This window comes from Lepidochelys kempii, chromosome 5 (genome assembly GCF_965140265.1).
Source record: "Lepidochelys kempii isolate rLepKem1 chromosome 5, rLepKem1.hap2, whole genome shotgun sequence".
Classification (NCBI taxonomy): domain Eukaryota; kingdom Metazoa; phylum Chordata; order Testudines; family Cheloniidae; genus Lepidochelys; species Lepidochelys kempii.
In genome coordinates, this window is record NC_133260.1 from 54,089,191 (window position 1) to 54,113,456 (window position 24,266).

General features: G+C 40.8%; 1 protein-coding gene across 1 annotated transcript in view; it reads right to left on the reverse strand.

The window, feature by feature from the left end:
* EDIL3 (EGF like repeats and discoidin domains 3) overlaps window positions 1-24,266 on the reverse strand; it is a 392,377-nt gene that overhangs the window by 51,613 nt on the left and 316,498 nt on the right. The window lies entirely within an intron of this gene.

Here is a 24,266-nt window from a genome sequence, read left to right on the forward strand (position 1 = left end):
TGACACATGAAGAGGAGGTGTCAATACCAAGAGAGGGTAAATTGCTTTTGTAGTGAGCCAGCCATTCCCAGTCCCTATTCAAGCCCAAATTAATGGTGATAAATTTGTAAATGAATTGTAGCTCTGCAGTTTCTCTTTGAAGTCTGTTTTTGAAGGGCTTTTTTGTTGAAGAATGGCTACTTTTAAATCTGTTATTGAATGTCCAGGGATATTGAAGTGTTCTCCTACTGGCTTTTGTATGTTACCATTCCTGATGTCTGATTTGTGTCCATTTATTCTTTTCCGTAGAGACTGTCTGGTTTGGCCAATGTACATGGCAGAGGGGCATTGCTGGCATATATCACATGATGGCATATATCACATTAGTAGATGTGCAGGTGAATGAGCCCTTGATGGTGTGCTCATGTGGTTGGGTCCTCTGATGGTGTCACTATAGTAGATATGGGGACAAAGTAGGCTACGGGGTTTGTTACAGGGATTGGTTCCTGGTTTAGTGTTTCTGTGGTGTAGTGTGTAGTTTGCTTCAGGTTGGGGGGCTGTCTGTAAGCTGTGAGAGTCTGCGAGAGTGAGGGATCATTTTCCAGGATAGGTTGTAGATCGTTGATGATGTGCTAGAGAGGTTTTAGCTGGGGGCTGTACGTGATGGCCAGTGGTATTCTGTTATTTTCCTTGTTGGGCCTGTCCTGTAATAAGTGACTTCTCGGTACCCATCTCGCTCTGTCAATCTGTTTGTGCAATTCCCCAGGTGGGTATTGTAGTTTTAAGAATGCTTTATAAAGATCTTGTAGGTGTTTGTCTCTGTCTGAGGGATTGGAGCAAATGTGGTTGTATCTTAGGGGCTTGGATGTAGAAAATGAATTGTGTGACGTGTCCTGGAGGGAAGCTGGAGTCATACAGGTAAGAATAGCAGTCAGTAGGTTTCCGGTATAGGGTGGTATTTATGTGGCCATCACTTATTTGCACTGTAGTGCCCAGGAAGTGGATCTCTTGTGTGGACTGGTCCAGGCTGAGGTTCATAGAATCATAGACTTTAAGGTCAGAAGGGACTATTATGATCGTCTAGTCTGACCTCCTGCACAACGCAGGCCACAGAATCTCACCCACCTACTCCTGTAACAAACCCCTAACCTATGTCTGAGCTATTGAAGTCCTCAAATTGTGGTTTAAAGACTTCAAGATGCAGAGAATCCTCCAGCAAGTGACCCATGCCCCACGCTGTAGAGGAAGGCAAAAAACCCCCAGGGCCTCTGCCAATCTGCCCTGGGGGAAAATTCCTTCCTGACCCCAAAAATGGAGATCAGCTAAACCCTGAGCATGTGGGCAAGACTCACCAGCCAGACACCCAGGAAAGAATTCTCTGTAGTAACTCAGATCCCACCCCATCTAACATCCCATCACAGGCCATTGGGCATATTTAGGGTTAGGTTGATGATGGGGTGGAAACTGTTGAAATCCAGGTGGAATTCTTCAAGAGCTTCCTTCCCGTAGGGCCATATGATGAACATGTCATCAATGTAGCTCAAGTAGAGGAGGGGCACTAGGGGATAAGAGCTAAGGAAGCATTGTTTTAAGTCAACCATAAAAATGTTGGCATACTGTGGGGTCATATCTGTACCCATAGCAGTGCCGCTGACTTGAAGGTATAAGTTGTTCCCAAATCAAATATTTAAGTATCAAATATTTTAACAAGAAGGAATAAATACTATCACCACTTTATCACTACTGCTGCTGACTGCTCATCAGCTCTTGGAATATATTCACAATGCCTGAAGATCAGTAACAGCCAGGATCACTCTGAATTGCTGGAAGGAAATTTAAATTTTGCTAACTTAATTCCCCAGCCATTAAGGGACAAGATCCATTTTTCACAAAGACAGACCATGATATTAACGAGAATGAAGACTTCCTTCATTGCGCTGACAAAAAATTAAGTTTAGCTGACAGCTTGTGAATTTCTCACTTGTCCATTCTAGAGAACATGAGGACACTAATAGATTCACCCACTCCACCACCAATTACTCCCAGTAATGCACTGTGTGCCTTACACACTGAGTCTTTGTGGATACTGTTGAGGATATGTTGAGGTTTATGGCAAAAAAAGCCCAAAGTGAAGTGAGCAACTGATTCGTCCATGTTAATTAATATGCATGATGGCCAGAATAAGCAAACTAATTGTTAAGAGTGAAAAAACACAATGAAGACCTGCACTGATATAAAGTCTGTGGAGGCAGGTTTGTTCCTCTTCATGAAAACTGAAGCACCGACTGGATGAATAAAGTTATTCTGTGGCTCATTCGATTGCACTCATGTTTTTGAATTAAGTATTAGGTCTGATTTCTGTAATATCTTTAATCCAACATTATGTTCTAAACAATTCATTATTGTTTCAATATTGCATTTCTGGCACTGACAATTTACAAGCACTTTTAAAACATCAGTATTCAACAACAGTATCTTTTTGTAGTATGCTAGTTTGGCTTTATAGATTTGTGTAATCAAATTTGAAACCGTTCTTACATTTTTTTTTGGCAATTAATTTTTCAGAAAATAGACCGGATAATTATGGATTCCCCCCTGCCCCCATAACTTGATTAGTGTGTTGTAAGAGTGTTCAAATTCCAAGTTAAGTTTGTGGAAACAGCCTTGTTATCAGCAGACTTTTCTGTTTTTCTCCATTTATTCATTTAACCAGGCTGAAAAATATTTTCACACCTGTATAAGAATATAATTTAAATTTACTGATCTAACAATTTGTAATTGAAATTTATCACATGATTAAAGAAATACTTAAAAATAAAGTATTTAAAGGCATTTATTAAAGCAAATGAACAAATACAATCAATATAAGAAATCTCATGCTCAAATAAATTGGTTAGTCTCTAAGGTGCCACAAGTACTCCTTTTCTTTTTGCGAATACAGACTAACACGGCTGTTACTCTGAAGTAAATATGAGTCACTACAAGATCAGGATTTCATTAAAACCCAAACGTTATCTAAATTTAGATGCTAAATGTTTTTACTTATATATAGGAAAGAAATATATATACACACACTCACACACACACTTCATGCTCTATGGACTTTTAAAATTGAGAAGGTTGTGTGGTAGGTTGGAAAACCAATTTTCAGGGTTTGTTTCTGCACAGGTAAAAAGCAGAGCTGACACATCCATGGGCTGATGAAAATGGTCCTTTGTGGTTAAGCCTGCTTTAGTAAGGGGAAGTAAGCTAAAGGAAGACAGCTATTTGGCCTGGTAAACCAGGAAGGACATGTCGAGTGTTCATAAAGTTTGGAGCAGCTCTGGCTCTGAGACATTGTGTCGCATCAGAATTTTTGGAAGCTGTACTCCTGATTAGCAATAGGAGTAACCGCAAATCCTATAAGTGGCCACTGCATGCAACTTTAATAGGCTTTGTCCCCCTGTATAGACAAACTCCAATATTGTATCCGAGCCTCCTTGCCGTGCCTCTTTCAGACAGAGGTCTCATTGACTCACTGTCATGAGGACTCTGCACATTTCTCCATACTAAGTGGACATGTGTCTGCACAGGTGCTGAGTAAATGTTGAGGCCAATTCAGCAAGGTAAGTAAGTACCTGAATAACTTAAGCAAAGATGTAATCCCATCAATTTTAGTGGGATGACTCATGATTAAGGATAAGATTTTGTCACAGAGGTCATGGAAGTCAGGGATTCTGTAACTTTCAGAGATCTCCGTGACATTTTCCGCTTCAGCTTGAGCCCCATACCCTGGGGCAGCAGAGTCAAAGCTCACAGCTGCTGGGGCCCCACAGCTCCAAGCCAGGGACCAGGAGCGGTCATCCACCTCCAGAGCTCTGAGCTGCCGGGAGTTGCTGGGGCCCCACAGCTCTGATCCACCATGGGCAGTGGAGGCCCTGGAGCTGCCATCCACCTCTGGAGCTCTGAGCTGCTGCCTGGGGGCCTTGGAGCTCCAAGCCACCACAGGTAGTAGGGGCCCTGGAGTTCTGAGCTGCCCTGGGCAATGGGGCCCCACAGCTGTCATCAGCCTCCATGGGCAGCAGGAGCTGGAGCTATTAGTCTCCTCCCCGGCAGTCAGCACCCCTGCTTATTTTTAGTAAAAGTCACAGACAGGTCTGTGAATTTTTATTTATTGCCCGTGACCTGTCCATGACTCTTACTAAAAATATCCATGATTAAATCTTAACCTTACTCATGATTACTTTAGCTCTTATCTTAACAGGGGTAAAGTGTATGCTGGAAGGCTAGCACCTCTAGAAGGGAAGTGGTAAGGATAGGGGACGCAGTAGTTGTGGTAATGATAAGTTTTGTGCCTGTAGATGGAGAACAGACTATGTATTTTTTCCCTTGCTTTTGTAGTTTTGAGTCAGCATCTAGCCCAGTATTCTGTCTTCCAACAGTGGCCAACGCCAGGTGTTTCAGAGGGAATGAACAGAACAAGCAATCAAGTGATCCATCTCCTGTCATCCGTTCCCCGCGTCTCACAATCAGAGGCTAGGGACACTCAGAGCATGGTTTGTAGAAGAAAGGATTTTGTTTTGTTTTTTTAATGTATGAATATGCATCTGGCTTTGGGCTTTTTCACTGCTGAAGGCACACACAATCACTTGTGGGACCAGTCACTCCCTATTCTGACAAATCAACATTTTTGGTTTTTTTTCCATTATGAAAAAATGAAGTAGTCAGATCCTGCAAGCCTACACACAAATAATTTTCACTGATTTTTATGAGGTTTCCATATGTAGGGGACTTGTAGGAGTAAGCCCCAAATCAAAAAATATATAAGTAAAAATCCTTTTGTTGTTTTAGCTACAGGGGCTGGAAATAATTTTCAGTATGGTATGAAAAAGGCAACCTGTATTTAACTGGACTGACTGCATGAGTAAAAACTACTCATCTGAGAAAGGGTTGCAGGATCAGCCTCTGAATTCCTTATAGACAGCGCCTTACTCCCCATATCAAAATGCACACAACTTGGTTTGGGTGGGCTTGTCTTATGTCCACAAGACAATAACCTTCAAGTAGATGTTGTTTATCTTGGATATTAAGTGTTCTGTAAAAAAGCATTTTATTTAGTTTAATGAGTTAGTTAACGGCAATTTCAGAGCTGCACAAATCCTACCAAATAGCTTCTGCAGACTTCTGTGGACAATATCACACTAAATTTTGTGTAATAAAATAATTAAACAACAAAATAATAGAACTGCACTCAAACTATTTTAATCCTGTGCACGTGCTCATGAACATTATGTACTGTGCAGAGAAAAGATCTGTGCTTTAAAAGCAATGTCTGGGTGACAATGTTGGCATCAGCTTGTCTCATTAAGCTTTTTTCCTTTCATCTGTGGGACCCACTGCTCAATGACACTATGTAAAGTGACAGATTATTATATTACCTAACAAAAAAACCCATAAAGTCTCTATTCTAATATTTAAGATTACATTGCCTAAAAGGCTGAAGTGTAATGCTCAAACTAAATTTACATCTTTCTGTAGAACTGAAGAGCAGATTAAATTTGAATAATTAATTTTAATGTTTCCATTTATGTCCTACTGCATTAAAGTTTAACTTGCTTATAACTTTTAATGTAAGGAAGAAAATCTAACTTCCAGAATTCAGGACTTGTTTCAATCAGAACAATATGGAAGGGCTCAGGTACTCTGGAAAGCCTCCCATAGCTGTTGTAAATCGATTATTCACCATTTCTGCCACCCTGAGTGACTGTCTATGATAGAAGACAGACACTTTTATAACTGAATTTGCTTTGGAGTTATATTTCACTCAATGGGATACCATGCAGATTCTATTGATCTGTACTCTTTTTTTTCTTCCAGAATGCCACTTCACAATTTGTCAAGTTGATTTTTCAGAGGGTCAGGTAGTACAATATTAACATCCATGGTTAATATTTATTATTTTTTGCAGGAAAAACGTCTTAATCGAGACCTCTCTGCAGCTGTCAGGACCATTGCTTGAGCAAAAAACAGCCATGTTGTAACAGGATAATGGAATTAAAAAATAAATAAAAAAATCAATAGCGCAAAAAGGCATCTCAATAGAGAGGACAAGAGAAACCATATGGTATATCATGATTTTGGCAGGTATATAGAATGGCCACTTTACTCAAATGTTTCCAAAAGAATGCCAATAAAATCCCTTATGCTCGATCTCACCATCATGTTTTATATATGCGATATACTTCAAAGGAAGAACTATTTTAGAGAGTAGATTTCTTTTGTTTGTTTTTAATTCCTTTTATTTTTTTCTGTATGTTTCCTGTACAGCCAGGGTGCCTTAGTACCACGAGGCTAACTGAGCTGCAATTGGTAGGAGAGAGATGTAAACATTTTAGATGTCCCTGATAACCATCTGAAATAGCTTTTCTAAAATACTAAAGCTATGACTTTAAGGTCCAATATCCTGAGAACTTTCCGGGCTGGAAACAATCACTGTATCCTGTTGGGAAGACAGGCTTCCCAGCTCCTCTCAAATGAAATAAATCTCAAATTCATAGCCATGATGTATCACAAAATATTAGAACAAAAATCAGGTCCTGGTCTGAATATTACCAGTCATGCAATTTAGATCACTAAAATTCTGAGGAAAGTGAGAAGAATAAGCAATGTTGTTTTTAAAAAATCAAAACCACCACCATCAACAACAAAACAGGTAGCCATTTTAAAGATACTCCAAAGTTTGCATTGATAGAAGCGGTCCTCCTAGTGAAGATGGATTTGTGGGCAGAAAACAGGCATGATTATCTAAGGAACAAGATAAACGTATTATATGTTGTGTCGAGTTGGACTAGGCCCTGATGCCCCCTGATGCCCACCCCAGAAAAGGGCAGTGGCTAGGGTCCTCTAAGCTTCCTCAATTGTCTATGTGGGATGCAGCCAATCAGGGGTCAGCAGGATAGTATAAAAAGAGCTGCAGGCCCAGAGTGAGTGCAGTTACTGCCTGGAGCCAGAGGAGTTAAGGTAGTATTCCTGACTGGCTGAAGGACCTCAGACAGAGCAGTTGCAGACAGAGACCAGGGGAAGTGAAAAGGAGCTCCTGGCTGGCTGCTGGGACTCCATCAGAACGTGGCCCTGAGGTAAGGGTGAAGAATGTGCTGGGGCCATGGGCAAGGGCTCCAAGGAATCTCAGCAGCGATGCAACTTAGATAAAGGGATATGGTGGACAGCTGCTAGTGTCCATGCTAGCTGATAGTGTCCATGGGCTGGGATCTGGAGTGGAGGGAGGGCATGGGTCTCCCCCATTAGCCACTGTGGAAGTGGCCTGGACTTTGATGCACCTCAGAAAGAGAACTGAACTGTTTTAGTGGCCTAGCAGGAGAGCTGGGGCTAGAAAGGTCCAGAAGGGGCCAGGACATTGCGTCCAGGGAGGGAGCCCTGGACTACGGCTTGATACCAGGGCTGAGATCTTTTTAAAGACTGCTGGACTAATTAAGGACCTGAGCCCAGGGAGGGCTATAGGAAGAGAAAGGCCAACTGAAGATAGGTCCCTGTTGGATGTGTATCCCAGAAGGGGGTTATCTATTTGTTGTTTCACATACAGACTGTGTGTGATGAGCCGGAGGGACTCACTGGAAGGCAGAAAGAAAGTGTAGGCACATGCACTTTGCCAAGGGGGTGCTCACGAGAGGTGAGTGCCACCCCATTACACATGCTCATGCAAATTAGCATACAGATACCACCACCATATGTATTTATTCAGATCTATATATAAAATAAATAATACACTATTGGACCCAATTAGGTGGATCAGGGCCATGATCTAGCAAGGTACTCAAAGTGGTGCCAATTAAAAAAAAAGACTGTTCTGGTGGATTTTTGTGTCACATTGTCTAATATCATTTTGCTCTGGAGCCCCTTTGGAATGCAGAGCTTGGGCCCATCTCTAATTTGCTAATTCATGGGGAAAGGAGGACTGTAGAATTTCAACGTTTCAGTGTGGTTTACCCACTGTGCCAGTCTAAGTCTGCCAACTCTCCAGGATTCTCCTGGAGTCTTCAGAAATTAAAGATTAATCTTTGATTAAAGATTATGTCATGTGATGAAACCTCCAGGAATCTGTCCAACCAAAATTTGCAACCCTATTCACCATACTGTCCTGCTTTCATTCTTTGGGCCCGGTCCTCAAAAGTGTTGTTTGTCAGTTGAAGGTGCTTAAGGCCTCTCAAAAGGCACTCAAACACATAACAAGTTGGGGCCAATACTACAAGGTGCTGAGTGGTCTCTACTCACTGAACCCAGCTGAGAATGCACAGCACCACATAGGAGGGCTCAGCATCTTGCAGGACTGAACCTAGAAAGTCTGTTTATACTACATATAACATGGTACCTATGCATAATTTTCTTGAAAGTATTACTAAGGCCAGCCTTGGTGCATCACAATGTAAAGTCAATAACAAAATATTCAGATAAAGAAGACACGATGAGGCTTTATTCATCTAATTGTAAATACCATACCAAGCCTCTGTAGTGCTGCTTTGAAGATACTAAAAAGGAATCTCTAGCTCATTTGCAGCAGTGCCTTTGGAAAAAAAAAAGGTTATATTTTCTTAGTTTAAAATTATATTAAAATTATATTAAAATATGCTATAAATTCCTTTACCCTGTAATAAGATGTTCCAGAAGGGCAGGTCTGAAAAGTGTCCTCCTTTCTGAGGATCAGAAATATCAGCACTCTTGTTTTTTCAGATGTATTTTCCATTTGTTAGTTATAAATGTAATAATAATAATTTGTTAGTTATAAATGTAATAATATATCTAGTGTTTAATTACATACAAGTTCTAAGAGGATCACTGCAACAACAAAAGTAATTAATGGTTAGTTACATATAGGGCATAATCAGACAGGCATTTCTTGTAATTTATAGAAGTAACTTTGAAAACACTTATTGCTTTTATATTCCCTAGTGTCAGACTTTTTTAAAAAGAAAGAACTCAGAAAAAAAGGAAAGAATTTGCACATAGTGAAAGAAATGCTGATAAATGAATATATTCCAAGAAAAGGCTTCGATTATTTTAAAAAGAAACCACTCTAAATTTAGGCTCCACCGTCAGCTCTGTCCAGATGTCAGAGGGTAACTACGACCGAAGATTATGGCCTCAATCAGCAAAAATTGACAGACATGCTTACATTTATGCACATTGAGTAGCTGCATTAATGTTTATTGACTACTTACAGTTTGTAAACTTAAGCACAGAGGTAAGTCTTTGAAGGATCAATGATAAGTGAACTTGATCTGTCATTGTACATTATAAATCCCATTAAAAATCAGGTGCTTTTGAACAAGACTAAGATAACGGAAAAAAAACTTTAATAGCAGTATTTTTCGTTATCTACTGTCATTTCTTTTTAAAATTCTCGCTCTCTCATCTACCAAAGTTAGATATTTTTAAATCAGTGGGTATGGCTAACTTGCATCCAAAGTTTTAAAAGTGCAGGCCAAGGAGCTCACTGGATTGTAAACACTGATTTTCAAGAACTCTTAGAATTCTGAGGAAGTTCCGGAAGCCTGGAAGAAAGCTCATGTAATGCCAATGTTTAAAAAGAGTAAACAGGATGACCCAGGTAATAATAGGCCTGGCAGCCTGACATCAATTCTGAGAGAAATAAGCAAATGGCTGATAAGGGACTTGATTAGTAAAGAATTAAAGGAGGGTAATATAATTAATGCCAATCAACATAGGTTATGGAAAAGAGATTCTCTCGTATTAATTAAAAAAATTTAAAATGTGATTAGAAGTTTGGTTGATTAAAGGTAATAGCGTTCGTGTAACGTACTTAGAGTTGGTACAGCATAACATTTTGAATAAAAAACCTAGAATATACAAAATTAACATGTCACGTGTAAATGGATTAAAAACTGGCTAACAGGTCCTAAAATGTAATTATGAATGACGAATCATCATCAAGCACATAATTTCTTTGCAAAATTATGAGCTCACGAGAGCTTATGCTCAAATAAATCTGTTAGTCTCTAAGGTGCCACAAGTACTCCTTTTCTTTTTGCGAATACAGACTAACACGGCTGTTACTCTGAAACCTGTCATAATTTCTTTGGTTCTTTGCCCTATATTCTTTAATGTTCAATTAGTGACCAGGAAGAAAGCATAAAGTCATCACTGATAAAGTTTGCAGATGATACAAAATATTGTGGGAGTAGTAAATAACAAAGAGGAAAGGTCACTGAAAGAAAACAGTCTGGTAAGCTGGGTGCAAGCAAATAGTATGTATTTTAATATGGCCAGCTGTAAATGTTTACGTCTGGGAACAAAGAATGTAGGCCTTTCTTACAGAATGGAGAACGCTATCCTGGGAAGCAGTGACTGAAAAATAGACTTAGAGGTCTTGGTGGATAATTAGCAGAATGTGAGTTTCCTGTCTAAAGCAGTGGCCAAAAGGGCTAATGCGATTTTGGAAATATAAAGAGGGGACTCTCAAGTAGGAGTAGGGAGGTTAAATTACCTTGGTGTGTGGCATTGGTGTGGCTGTTACTGGAACACTGTGTCTGCCTCTGGTGTCCACAATTGAAGAAGAATGTTGATACATTGGAGAGGGTTTAGAGAAGAGCCATGATTCAAGGACTGGAAAACATGCCTTACATTGATAGACCTCAGATCAATTTATTTAGCTTAACAAAGAGAAGGATTAAGGGTTGACTTGATCACAGTTGATAAATACCTACATGGAGAACAAAACTTTTATAATGAGCTCCTCAATCTAGAAGACAAAGGCATCACAAGATCCAATGGCTAGAAGTTGGAGCTAAATAAATTCAGTGTCATGCTAAAAAAAGGCACTAATTTTTAACAGTGGGGGTAATTAACCATTGGAACAACTTACCAACGTTGTGGTAGATTCTCCATTACTATCAACATTTAAATGTTTTTCTAAAAGATATTCTCTAGTTCAAACAGGAATTCATTCAGGAAGTCCTATGGCCTGTGTTGTGCAAGAGGTTTGACTACATCAACACAGTAGTCCCTTCTTGCTTTATAATCTATGAGTGTTTTCTAGCAAGTTTTTTTGTTTTGTTTTCCAATATCACATTTTCTGACGGGGAAGCAGCACTTCTATGACTTGAGGATCAAGCAATGTAAATGCTATTCATAGGGAGAAAGAATGGTCTTATAGTGAAGGGACCATTCCTGCAAGTTATTAAGGAATATTCAGTGGCAGTTGAGGGTGCTCAGCTCCTTCTCTGATTGGGTGCCATATCTCTATATGCCTTTGGGAATTCAATTACACCAAGTCAGAATCTGCCCCTCCAACTGGTGTGAATTATCATCTTTGTTTCTGGTCACTAAAAGAGGCTACATATAGCACGAGAGCTTCCCTCAGATGCCTTCTCTTTTATTTGCCTTCTCCCCTACCCTAAACTTTGAAAACATACATATAATTTCTAGATAGGAAATTTGGGCCCAATTCTCTTCTGAAGAATCTCCAAAATATAGAACAACATTTAATAGTAACATTCACCTGGAACTGTTATCTGCCAGTGTTCTAGCAACCTCTGAAGAGTAGAGATTCCCAGATCTGCATGTCTCCTGCATTTGTGCAGGAAGGTGGGGTGGAAGAAGGGTGCTGGCCAAAAGTGAATATTTGCAGAAAATATAAACTATGCGTGGTGAGTAGTCTCCTTTATAGTCTCCTCCCACTCCCTACACAATTTGCCAGCAAGAAATGGATCTGTCTGTATCTACTTTATCTAATCTAGTGACCGGAACCCCGCTAGGAGAAAGCATCTCAATTCTTGAACAAAAATGTTGTTAAATCAGCCAGATTCTTGTAATATAGCCTCATTGTATTGGTTAGATTAATAACAGTGGTATTATGAATACAATAATTAGAACACAAAATAAATACAAAACTTCATTCAGTGAAAAGTAGCTTCACAGTCCTTTTGCACTTTTTTATATTGGATCTATCAGAGGTACAAATAAAGTAAGTGATTGCCTTACACAGTTATGAACTAACACTGAGGAAGAGCTTAAATCACCCTGGACATAGACAATATTATATATTATGACGGGGCAAGGCCAGATGGCTATAGAAAAGTAGTGGGAGATAGATATATTAGCTCCAGGATAAACAAATCCCTGGTACCAGTATAAGTGAAATGGCAGTTGCTCCAGGTCAATTAAGACACCTGGGGCCAATTAAGAACTTTCCAGAAGGCAGGGAGAATGCTAGGTTGATTGGGACACCTGAAGCCAATTAGGGGCTGGCTGAAACTAGTTAAAAGCCTCCCAGCCAGTCAGGTGGGTGTGCATGTCAGGAGCTGTGGGAGGAAGTTGCACTGTTGGAGAGACTGAGTAGTACACACCATATCAGGCACAAGGAAGGAGGCCCTGAGGTAAGGGTGAAGTGGAGCTTGAGGAAGTGAGGGCTGCTGTGGGGGAAGTAGCCCAGGGAATTGTACACGTCATGTTTCTAAAAGGTCAGCTACCATAGCTGATACTATTAGGGTCCCTGGGCTGGAGCCTAGAGTAGAGGGTGGGCCTGGGCTCCCCCCCCCCGCACCTTTGCCCCCTGATTAATCACTGAGACTGAAAGACAACAGAGACTGTGCAAGGAAGGATAACTTCTCCTCACCTCCCTTGCTGGCTTATGAGGAAAATGGCTCAGTAGACTGTGACCCTTCTCTCTAGAGAGAGAAGGGTTACGTGGAAGGTCACAGTGAGCCTCTGAGGCTAGCAAAATCCACCAGGAAATGCAGGACCCACAGAAGCAAGGACAGAGCTTTGTCACAATATGTTAGAGGGGCTAATGAGAAGTAGCAAGATCCAAGAGCAAGGGCATTAAACTAGAGGACAGGAATTCAACTCCAAGTTCTGATACTGGCTTAAAGTTTGACCTTGGCCAAGTTGATTCATCTTTCCATGCATCTCTTTCCCCTCTCACCTTTTGTCTTATTTAAACTGTAGGAATTTTGGGACAAGAACTGTACTAACTATGCATTTGTACAGTGCCTAGCATAGTAACGCTCCAGTCTCAACTGGAGCCTCTAGATGCTGCCATGATAATAATAAATAGTTAAGACACAACTAACCACCATTTTATAATGCTACTGTAGGAAGGAATAAGCAGCATATTTTGTACCCATCCCTTCTGTCAAGGTTCCTTCCCCACTCTGAATTCTAGGGTACAGATGTGGGGACCTGCATGAAAGACCCCCTAAGCTTATTCTTACCAGCTTAGGTTAAAAACTTCCCCAACGTATGAGCTATGCCTTGTCCTTGAACCATATGCTGCCACCACCAAGCGTGTTAAACAAAGAACAGGGAAAGAGCCCACTTGGAGATGTCTTCCCCCAACATATCCCCCCAAGCCCTTGTCAAGGTTCCTTCCCCACTCTGAACTCTAGGGTACAGATGTGGGGACCTGCATGAAAGACCCCTCCTAAGCTTATTCTTACCAGTTTAGGTTAAAAGCTGCCACCACCAAAGTATTACACAAAGAACAGCGAAAGTGCCCACTTGGAAACATCTTTCCTTCCAAAATCCTCCCAAATCCTACACCCCCTTTTCTGGGGAAGGCTTGATAAAAATCCTCACCAATTTGTATAGGTGAACACAGACCCAAACCCTTGGATCTTAAGAAGAATGAAAAAGCAATCAGGTTCTTAAAAGAAGAATTTTAATTAAAGAAAAAGTAAAAGAATCACCTCTGTAAAATCAGGATGGTAAATACCTTACAGGGTAATCAGATTCAAAACACAGAGAATCCCTCTCACCAAAACCTTAAGTTACAAAAAGACACAAAAACAGGAATATACATTCCATCCAGCACAGATTATTTTACCAGCCATTAAATAAAAGGAAATCTAATGCATTTCTAGCTAGACTACTTACTAACTAACAGTTGTAAGGCTGCATTCCTGATCTGTTCCCGGCAAAAGCATCACACATATAGAGAGGACCCTTTGTTTCCCCCCACTTCAGCTTTGAAAGTATCTTGTCTCCTCATTGGTCATTTTGGTCAAGTGCCAGCAAGGTTATCTTAGCTTCTTAACTCTTTACAGGTGGCCAGGATGGATTTTATAGCACTGTATACAGAAAGGTGGTTACCCTTCCCTTTATTTTTATGACACCTTCCATCTCCTTCTAAGGTATTTTGACCAGTCTGCCTTTTTCTTTTTTTAAAAAAGGAAAGAAAATATGGTTTTGTTATTATAAATGGACAAAAATCAGGGGAAATAACTATGCATCTGTTAGCCCATAAATCATTAGTGAAAATCAGTGGAAAATATGGCTATTATTCAATTGCTTGCAGTGTAAAACAAATGAAAAACCTACCAGCCTTCACATTAAACTCTTTGTGCCATTTTCAGAGGGTCCTGTTATTGGTATCAAGTAATTGTGAGATCTTTATAGTAAATACTCAAAAACAATGAATACCTCAGAAGCCTACGTACATCCACTTTCAGAACAACTGGAGAGCTTCAGCTTATGCTCTCTATTTCTTTTTATCAGAACCAAAAACCATTATTGTAATGGGAAATTTGTCATTATTCAATTTCCTTTTGTCTGTAAGACAGTGATACACAGAGAGGAATTGTAAGTGTGTAAAGGAATTGAAACTCTTTAAAGCTAACAGTGAGGCAGCTTCACCTGCTTAGGGAAACTTCTCACAGATATTTATAACCAAAGATGAATGTGTTCTGTTTAATAAGTAGCAGTCATTGTAACAAAGTTAACTCATTATATTTTTCTACAAAAGCCTTTAAAAGAAAGAATTGGAAACATCATTCATTAAGTACAGTACAAGACTATGCCATGGAACTGCTTTTATGTATCAATACTGATAGATACTGTTATATCTATCAATACAGTTGCTCTGCTGTTCAAGCGGACCTTCTCTTTCAGAGCTGTCTATCATAGGGTGACCAGACTTCCCGATTTTATAGGGACAGTCCCAATTTTAGGGGACTTGTCCCACGTTTCGACCTTACATCGGTCAGGAGGCCCTTTGTCCCGATATTGGGACCGTCTGGACCGCAGCCTTGGCGCTGCCTCTCACCACTTCCTGGGGCAGCTCCCGGCATCTGCCCGCCAGCAGGAGCACCGCGTGCTGCAGGGGCATGGCTTGCAGGCTCTGGGGGCGGACAGAGAGCCCTCTGTCCCCACCCCCCGATCCAACCCCCCACCCCAGGAGCCAGAGGGACCTGCCTGCTGGATGCTTCCCGGGATGGGAGCCGCCGCAGGTAAGCACCGCTGGGACTCCCCACCTCGCCCCCTGGCAGGTCCCTCTGGCTGTTAAGGTGCGGGGGCTCTGCATGCTGCTGGCGCCTGCAAGCCCCGCTCTGTGGCTCCAGCAGCTCCCATTGGCACTTTTCCCGGCCAATGGGAGCTACGGAGCTCGCACTTGTGGCAGGGATAGCACGTGGAGAGTCTGGATACTCCACTCGCCACTCTCACCCTAGGAACTAGAGACCTCCCAGCAGGGCTGGTGAGTGAGGCCAGGGAAGGGGGCAGGGTGTGATGGTGAGTGTCTGGGAGGCGCTGGGCAGTGGGGGAAGTTTGTGTGTTTTGGGGTGCTAGGCAGTGGGGGCCTGTTGGGGGGTGCTGGGCAGTGTGGGAGATGTGTGTCAGGGCACTGGGCAGTGGGGGGTCTGTGTGGGGCATTGTGTAGTTGTGGTGGTGAGGCTGTGGGGAAGGGCACTGGAAGGGAGGGAAGGGAAATCTCTGTGTATTGGGAAACTAGCAAGTGGGAGGTTCTGTTTGGGGTGCTGGGCAGCTGTGGTGGGGCTGTGGGCAGGGGGACACTGGGTTGGGTGGGTGTGTGTGCACAGCACTGTGCATTTGTGGTGGAAAGGTTGTAGGGGGGCTCTGGGCATACTGGATCCAGGGGGTGCTTGGCAGGGGAGCTGTGTGGCGCAGCATGGGCCCCCCCCAACAGGAAGGGGCATGCTGGTAGCACAGGGCCAGGCGGACCAGTGTGCCTCTGGCTCCGGTCGGGGCTGTGCACCTGTGTCTGCCTATTTTCTGAGTGTGAAACTACTATCATCTCACAGCCCCTCTGCTTGGAGATCAGGCAGATAGAGTAAACATAAGGGACACAAGGGCATGTCTACACTTACCAGAGATTGACGCTGTGGTGATCGATGCACCAGGGGATGATTTAGAGGGTCTAGGGACCGCAGATCACTCTCCTGTCGACTCCTGTACTCCATCAGAATGAGAAGTGTAAGGTAAGTCAATGGGAGAGTGTCTCCCATTGACCCAGCGCGGTGTAGACACCACAGTAGGTCAACCTAAGCTACGTCAACTACAGCTACATTATTGACATAACTGGAGTTGCATAAATTAGGTTGACTTACCCCCACAGTGTAGACAAGGCCTAAGAAAACCTTCCAGAAGTACTCATTAGTTGGTCTTTGGAACAACTGGATGGAACAACTGCTGTACAACCTGGCAATGAGATCAGGCTGATTGTACAAACCATAGAGCAGTGGTTCCCAAACTTGTTCTGCCACTTGTGCAGGGAAAGCCCCTGGTGGGCCGGGCCGGTTTGTTTACCTGCTGCAACTGCAGGTTCGGCCGATCGCGGCTCCCAGTGGCCGCGGTTCTTTGTGAACTGCAGCCACTGGGAGCCGCGATCGGCCGAACCTGCGGATGCGGCAGGTAAACAAACCGGCCCGGCCCACCAGCGGCTTTCCCTGCACAAGCGGCGGAACAAGTTTGGGAACCACTGACAAAAAGAATCCTTTAAAGTACTCTGTCCAATTGGCTTTTCTCCCATTCTATCTAAACTGGAAGTTGCTACATCCACTAGTTCCCATAACTGAACCCAGGTTGGGCTCTAGATCTAGAGAGAGCATTAGAACAATGATCATAGAGATCATTCAAGATGTAGAGAGATGATTAGAAACAATATTTATAAACCGTACCCATCCCACATGGAAAACTCTGAGGAACAATATCAATGCCTCCTGCCTCAACAGATTCCAACGCCAACACTTTAAATTCTTCACAAACAATACAAAAGTAAGAGTCTCTCACCCACCCACCATTCATCACCTCTGTTCATTAAATTGTTCCCACTATATTAGGTACTTCCTCAATTATCTACCTTCCCATCTTTGATCATCAATGAACTAAATATGAAGAACTGTAGCAGAAAAACAACAAATTACAAGACATAGTCATGAACTCCTGCAGGCAATGGTTGGGAGGTTAAACAGCAATCATACAATTTTCTCACCTACCCCCACCTCTCCAAAACAACCAAATCCACTATATTTAGAGGATATGAGATCACCTGGTGAAGAGAGAGAGTGCGCATGCAGGAGAGAGGCCATTTGTGAGGGTGCACAGGAGAAAGAGTTGGCTTAGATTTTAAAGGGTTTTAATTCCCCTCTCCTACTCTAATGGTGCTGGCTGAGGTTCAGTGGAGCTGCATGGAGGGATTCATATGTTTTATGATACATTATAATTAAGCTTACAATTTCCACTGAATACTTTTATATCTTAAAAACACTGTCATAACATGCTGTTTATGTACTCCACGCCATCTAGAAGTCATATAATTTCCTCATTCTGTTAATTACCCAAATTTCTCTTAAACTAGCATTTTTCCTTATTCCAACTTTCAGCAGTTTTTAAAATTAGTCATTGAAGAGAAAATATACTTCTGATTCACTGAACCCATTTTAATTAAACAATTGGCCTTAATTTGAAATATAAAATGATGCCAGAAAGAATATTTTTAGTATAAAAACTAAAACCAACCCACTATTATATTTACCTGCATCCTCTTACCTAGGCTAGTTTTCACTCCTTGTCAAATTGAGATCAGCAATTAAGATAACCCATGTAAATCCTAACACAGTAATTCATTCTAACACCAAATATTTTTCTATGAACCAGTATATAAACTTCTGATGACATACTGACTCTTTGTCCATGAGGAAAACCTAAGCTAAAATTTGCTGACACAATGAGACCATTAAAAATCACCCAAAGAACACAGTAATTTTTTTTAATGACTCATGTTAAAAGGTCTCTATTATGGGACAATCATAAACAAGCTAGGTGCTTTCATTTAATGGTTTATTTACAATCTGCAGTTCTAATACACAGGTTGGCAGATGACAATCTTTATAGCATTACATTTTGAATTCTGGAAATTAAGGACCAAATCCTAACACACTTATGGGCCAGATCCTTGGACACAGATAAGCTGTACTTGGCACAGGGCAAATGGATTTAGGGGTTATAGGGAATCAGCTCTACAATCTCTCTATATTTTTCAAATTTGGATCTTGCCATGAGATTACAGGAGAAATAATGAGACACCATGGGCTTAGCCACCAACAGTATGCTGACAACATTCAATTACATATCTCCTTCTCAACTGATGAAAGAATTATCACTATTAAAATATCAAAATACCTACAAGAGATCAGCTCTTGGGTGAAGAGCAGTTGACTCAAGTGAACCCAGGCAAGACTGAAGTGATAGAATCTTAGAAACGTAGGGTTGGAATGGACCTTGGGAGGTCATCTAGTCCAGTCCCCCATGCTGAGGCAGGACCAAGTAAACCTAGACCATCCCTGAGAGGTGTTTGTCCAACCTGTTCTTAAAATCCTCCAATCCTTCCACAACCTCCCTTGGAAGCCTATTTTAACCTTTCCTCATAAATCAGGGTTTCTCAGTCTTAATCACTTTAGCAGTTCTCCTCTGGACTCTCTCCAATTTGTCCACATATTTCTTAAAGTGTGGTGCCCAAAACTGGGCACAATACTCCAGCTGAGGCTCACAAGTGCTGAGTAGAGCAGGACAATCACCTCCCATGTCTTACATATGACACTCCGGATAATAGAATCCAAGAATATTAGCCTTCTTTGCAATTGCATCACATTGTTGGCTCATGTTCAATTTGCAATACCCTAGAACACAGGACTTGAAGTGGGTGGGAAAGCTGATTGTATACCAGTTTTGCACTCTCGCAATTTCCAGGGCTGCCAGGGGCATTTTGACTCCAGAATCAGCTCCTCCAATTCATGTCGGTACCCTAGGGGGCACTACACGAGCCGTGAATCATTGGAGCTCAATGCATTCTAGTCATGCTGCCCTCCCATTCCTGGTCCATTCACTTTTTTCAAGGGAAAAATAGAAGGCTTTATGCCACTGGAGATCCCCCCATGCCAGGGGAATAATCAGATGCAACTTATACCAGCTTTAAGGATTCTGCTTTTCTCAGAAACATATGATAAAACAAACTCTAGGGACCACAGGTCTGTTCCAACAAATCAATAACAATATATTTTTTGTTTGATTATCTAGAAAATGAACATGCAAATCTTTTACTAAACAGAAAAGAGTCTATATAAAAGAAGACACACAGATCCTAAGTTTGCACAAAACAGTATCATAGGCAGATGTTGTTTTCTGCAAATATAACACAAAGAAAGTGATGACTTATTTTGAATAAGACTCTCCATCTGTGCCTCTCACCATCAGGATCTTAGAAGGTAAAAATAGTGGTCCTGCATTACGCTAAAAGCATAAGCAAAGTTAAGGGTTATTCCAACTGATATCTGAACATATTGGTACAAAAGCTCCAAGACAACATCTGATACTGGAGAAAATGTTTGGTGGCGGGGGAAATACTAATAAAAATATACTATATTATTATTAGCAATCAGGTGTGAAACAGAAATCTATACACATCTAAAACTAATTGGCTACAGTGATTCCATTTTATCAATCTCTAGCAGCAATATGTTGTGTATCAATGTTGGTGTTCTCTCTGATCATGCTTAGTTGATTCCTTCACATGTAATCAACAGGAGAGACATTAAAAGATGACCTGGCTTGTTGCTCCTGTCTATTTTTGAGGGAACAGTGGTTTTCTTAAAACATCAGAGTTCCATGGGAACAGTGTAAAACTGAGAATAAACTGTTTAAGGCTTATCATTCATGGGCATCAAGCTAGAAAACCCTTCCCATGCCTTGTGGCAAAATACACAGAAAAAAATTTCATGGAAGTAGAGCCCTATTTATAATAATTAAGTTGTTTCTAATACTTACAAGTACAGTGATAAATGTATGTATAGATTTAGCAGAATTAAGAACATGCAATCTAAAACAAAATCTCAATTAACAATACATTGCTGAGAAAGAGGGCCTGGACCTCTTCCCTAATTCATAGTTCATAATACCAGAAAATAAGTGGTAGGGGTTGATTTTGAGGAAAATGCTAATCTGTTTGTTTGAAAGGACAATACAGAAAATGGCTGGGGGAGCGTGGCAGGTAATAATGCACCATAGAACCTGCAGGCTTTTCCTGTCTTAGTCCACACGTTTTGGCTGCTTACTTGCAGCAGGGCAGCCTATGCTATTAATTCAGCAGCAGTCTTTAAACATTGTAAAAAAAAAACCCCTCAGAATTTGGCTGTTGGGCCTATAAATAAAGAAACAAAGCCTCAAATACAAGCTCTTAGTTGTGGTGCTTGAAGGAAAGACCCTGGGGTTCTGTGAGACACTGTCCAGTCTCACCCAATTCTGCCCTGAGAAGCAGCAGGCTAGTCTTCTTAACTGGCCTGCTGACTCCCAATTGGTCATTGTCTCCTCCTGGCCCTTCTAGACCTTGGAGGACTAAATGTTGTTGGTAGCTTCTTTGGAGTGGGTTTCCTTGAGCAAGGGGCGTAGAGGCACCAGTGCATCCAGAAGGGGTCAGAAAAGGCAGACAGGTGCTGTCACAGGCAGAGATGTGCAGACTTGTCTGTGAAATGCTGTCCCTGAGATTGGTCAGTAAGCCTTTGAAAGACAGATATTAATCATAGTTAAGAATATTTGTATTCTCAATGGCTCATCCCCTAGATAAAGCAACAACTGAAAACCCTATTGTGTATGTAGGTAACTGGAAGAAACTGGGAAGTGGCGTTGGCTGTCCGAAATCAATGGTGATATGTCTGAACTTGCAAGCTGACCCAGTCACAGGGACTAGATAGGAAACATCTCTGGAAACAGCAAGAGGAGTTGGTATCTAGTGCAGCAAACAATGTTGACAGGCAAATCAGAGAAGTAAGAAAGAGGGGAATGTTTTTAAGGAATGTAAGCTCTTTCCTTTTAGGTTTGTAACTAGACTGAAAAGACTACGAGAAGTCTACATCGAGATACATTAAGCAGACAATTTCTTTATTTTAATTACATTTCTTCTCTATTTTTAATATATCTTGCTTTTAGTTAACATAGCTTGGTTTTTGTTAAGATTACTGTTATATGCATAGTTTCAAATGATGTCTCCCCAAAAAACACAACCCTTAAAGAGACCTAAATAAAAGCTCTGTGTAAGCTTCAAAGTTTGTCTCTCTCATCCACAGAAGCTGGTCCAATAAAATATATTGCCTCACCCACCTTGTCTCTCTAAAACCCTTAAAGAGAAGTGTTCATGAGCGGAAAGTTTCTGAAACCTACTACCTCATCTCAGTCTTGATCAAGGGGCATAGACTATGGTATTCTATACCGCTAAGTTGAGTTTCCATTTGCCTAGGAAATGAGGGACAGTAGAGAATAGTTGGCAGGGGTAATGGTCACAGTTACTGAATAGCAAATTAACAGATGCTCTTGCATGGCTTTGAAATAGGTTATTTTTCTGTAGAATAAAAATGTGGCCTTTACAGCAGGAGGAGGGATGAAAGAGTCCACAAGACTCAGGATTTTAACTTAAACAGAAGTCCTCCTGAAGGCACTTGGGGAGCGCGTGATGCATTCATAGATGTATAGATTTTAAGGCCAGAAGAAACCATTGTGATAATCTAATCTGATCTTTTGTGTAACACAGGTCACTGAATTTCACCAGCCTTCTCCACACACCCCTTTACCAAACTACTTCCTCTCATAATTAGTTATGGATATGGGGTAATAGTGTGTTTTGTTGGAGGCTGGCATTGTGACAGATTTATGTTACCAATCTGCCCGGAGCTTCAGGTGATCAGGCTGAGGCTGCGGGATCTTTAGGGGAGGAGATGAAAGAGCCACACCAAGTGACTACGTTTAAAGCTTTATTAATTAAATAACAGCAGTGAGTGCTGGGAATGCCCAAGTGGGAAGACATACAGTTACAGTGCATGTACAACAGTTGTGGTTATAATAAGGTGCATGCCAGGAGGTGGGGGAAGTAGAGGGTATGTACTGGGGTGCCTTAACTCTTCATTTCCTTGTTTTTGTGGGTTAGCATCAGGTGGATTGTATGTTACTACTTAACAACAATTTTTTCCCTATATTAATTTCCAAGCTGTAAAATACTTAAAGGTGGAGGGGTTTTTAAAATTTTATTTATTTTGGGTTTTTTTAAGGAGCACACCTGTGTAACGTCAGAAATAGTGTTGCTGTTGGAGCAGATTTTATCCCAAATCTCCTGTGAATCAACAACTGCCCATAAATAGTCAAAATGTTTATTCGCATTACACAAATATGTTGGCAACCATTGGAACATAAACTTTCAGCTGTGATGAATGGTTAAAAAATGATCCTAAAAATCAATATTCCCCCCCCACCCCCCCGAAACAACAAATTGCATCAGATCTACTCAGGATACCTCTTTCTACCAAGATTTATGTAGACCCGCATATTTTATAAAATACATCAGTCAACAATGAAAGATTGAAGGGCCAAGGACCAATTTCACCAAGAGTCCAATGTCAAAGATTTCCTAATAAAAAATAAAATAAGGATAAACAAAACAAAGACTGTACAGAAAATTCAAAGGGCATGATAGCTAATACTGTGTGAAGTTTCATACTGGTGGGCTACCTTCTTTAGAGAAAAACAGGAATTTATGCCTCAATTTAAGCACATTTTAGAACACAACTTTAGATATGGAGCTGCTAGTAGGAGCCTCCATACTAACATGCAGTGATTGAGGAAAAAATGGATAACTTTGCTTTTATACATTTTTCCCTACAAATCAGGTTTTCCTAGATTCTGTGAAAGTAGCATTGTGAAAAAGCAGTCACTATGTTAAAAGATTGCAATGTGATGAGTATAAAGGGAATTTCCCAAAGGGACCAAAAGCAAAGAAAAAAACAATACGGAGACCAATTTAAATGATGGGTATATCCTTTCTTACAGAGCTATTACCTAGACTTGAAGTGTTTGGGCACATCAATAACTTAAGCATATGAATTCAGAGGCGTTGGACTACAGTACAAAATAACTAGTCTATGCATTGAAAACTCAAATGGTTTAATGCCTCTGGTTTTACTGAAACATAGTTAGCATTTTCTAGGAAAAGTACCATAAATATAACAACTTCCAGTCATCCATAGCATGTTATATTAAGTTAAAGGAAAGAAAATAGTCATGCTCCCATTAAATGTTCTGCAATCATATTATGAAAGTTAAAAACAAAACAAAAGAATCCCTTCCAGATTTAACTTGCCTTATAGACTTCTTGCATATTTTAACAAGAAAAAAATAGGCATAAGTTTTACCGGACTGATGGAAAACCTGCCAGGAATCAAATGAATGCAACGTGAATTAATTTGCATACTCAATTAGTTTGAGGGAAGGGAAGAAAAAGAGAGGAAAAAGCATTTCAAACAAAACAGAAAATGTTAGAAAATAAGAAATGCTGTCCTTTCCTGTTATATAGCTCCCTAACTCGCTTACCATCTGTAGACAATGACAAATCCATTGTCACCCTCTATAGAATAAAGAAAAGGAGTACTTGTGGCACCTTAGAGACTAACAAATTTATTTGAGCATAAGCATCTGATGAAGTGAGCTGTAGCTCACAAAAGCTTATACTCAAATAAATTTGTTAGTCTCTAAGGTGCCACAAGTCCTCCTTTTCTTTTTGCGAATACAGACTAACACGGCTGCTACTCTGAAACCTTGATAGAATAAAACATCACAGAGCATTTTTTTATAGACTCTGAATGCCATTGGCTCCCTTGGATCAGCAATGGAGACAAAATTACCCTAGATCTGGCTTGCCTCTCTTTTTGGTGGAGAGAGACTTTTTTCCATTCTTTCACCACAAAACACAATAACCACTTCCTCCTGAAAAAAAACCCCACTAAAATGACTTAAAACATTACTGTATTTCGACAGACTGTTTTTAAAAAAGTTCACCAAATCCAGACATCTTTAATTATTCAAATGGTAAATCGACAATGCAGTCACTACTTCTTTTCCCTCTGTGTATAAGCTTAGAGAGGAGATAGTAATCACTTTGCTAAATTGCTTAGCATCTGTAGGTAAAAAAGCTAATAAGTTATAATTTATACGTGAAAAGCTTG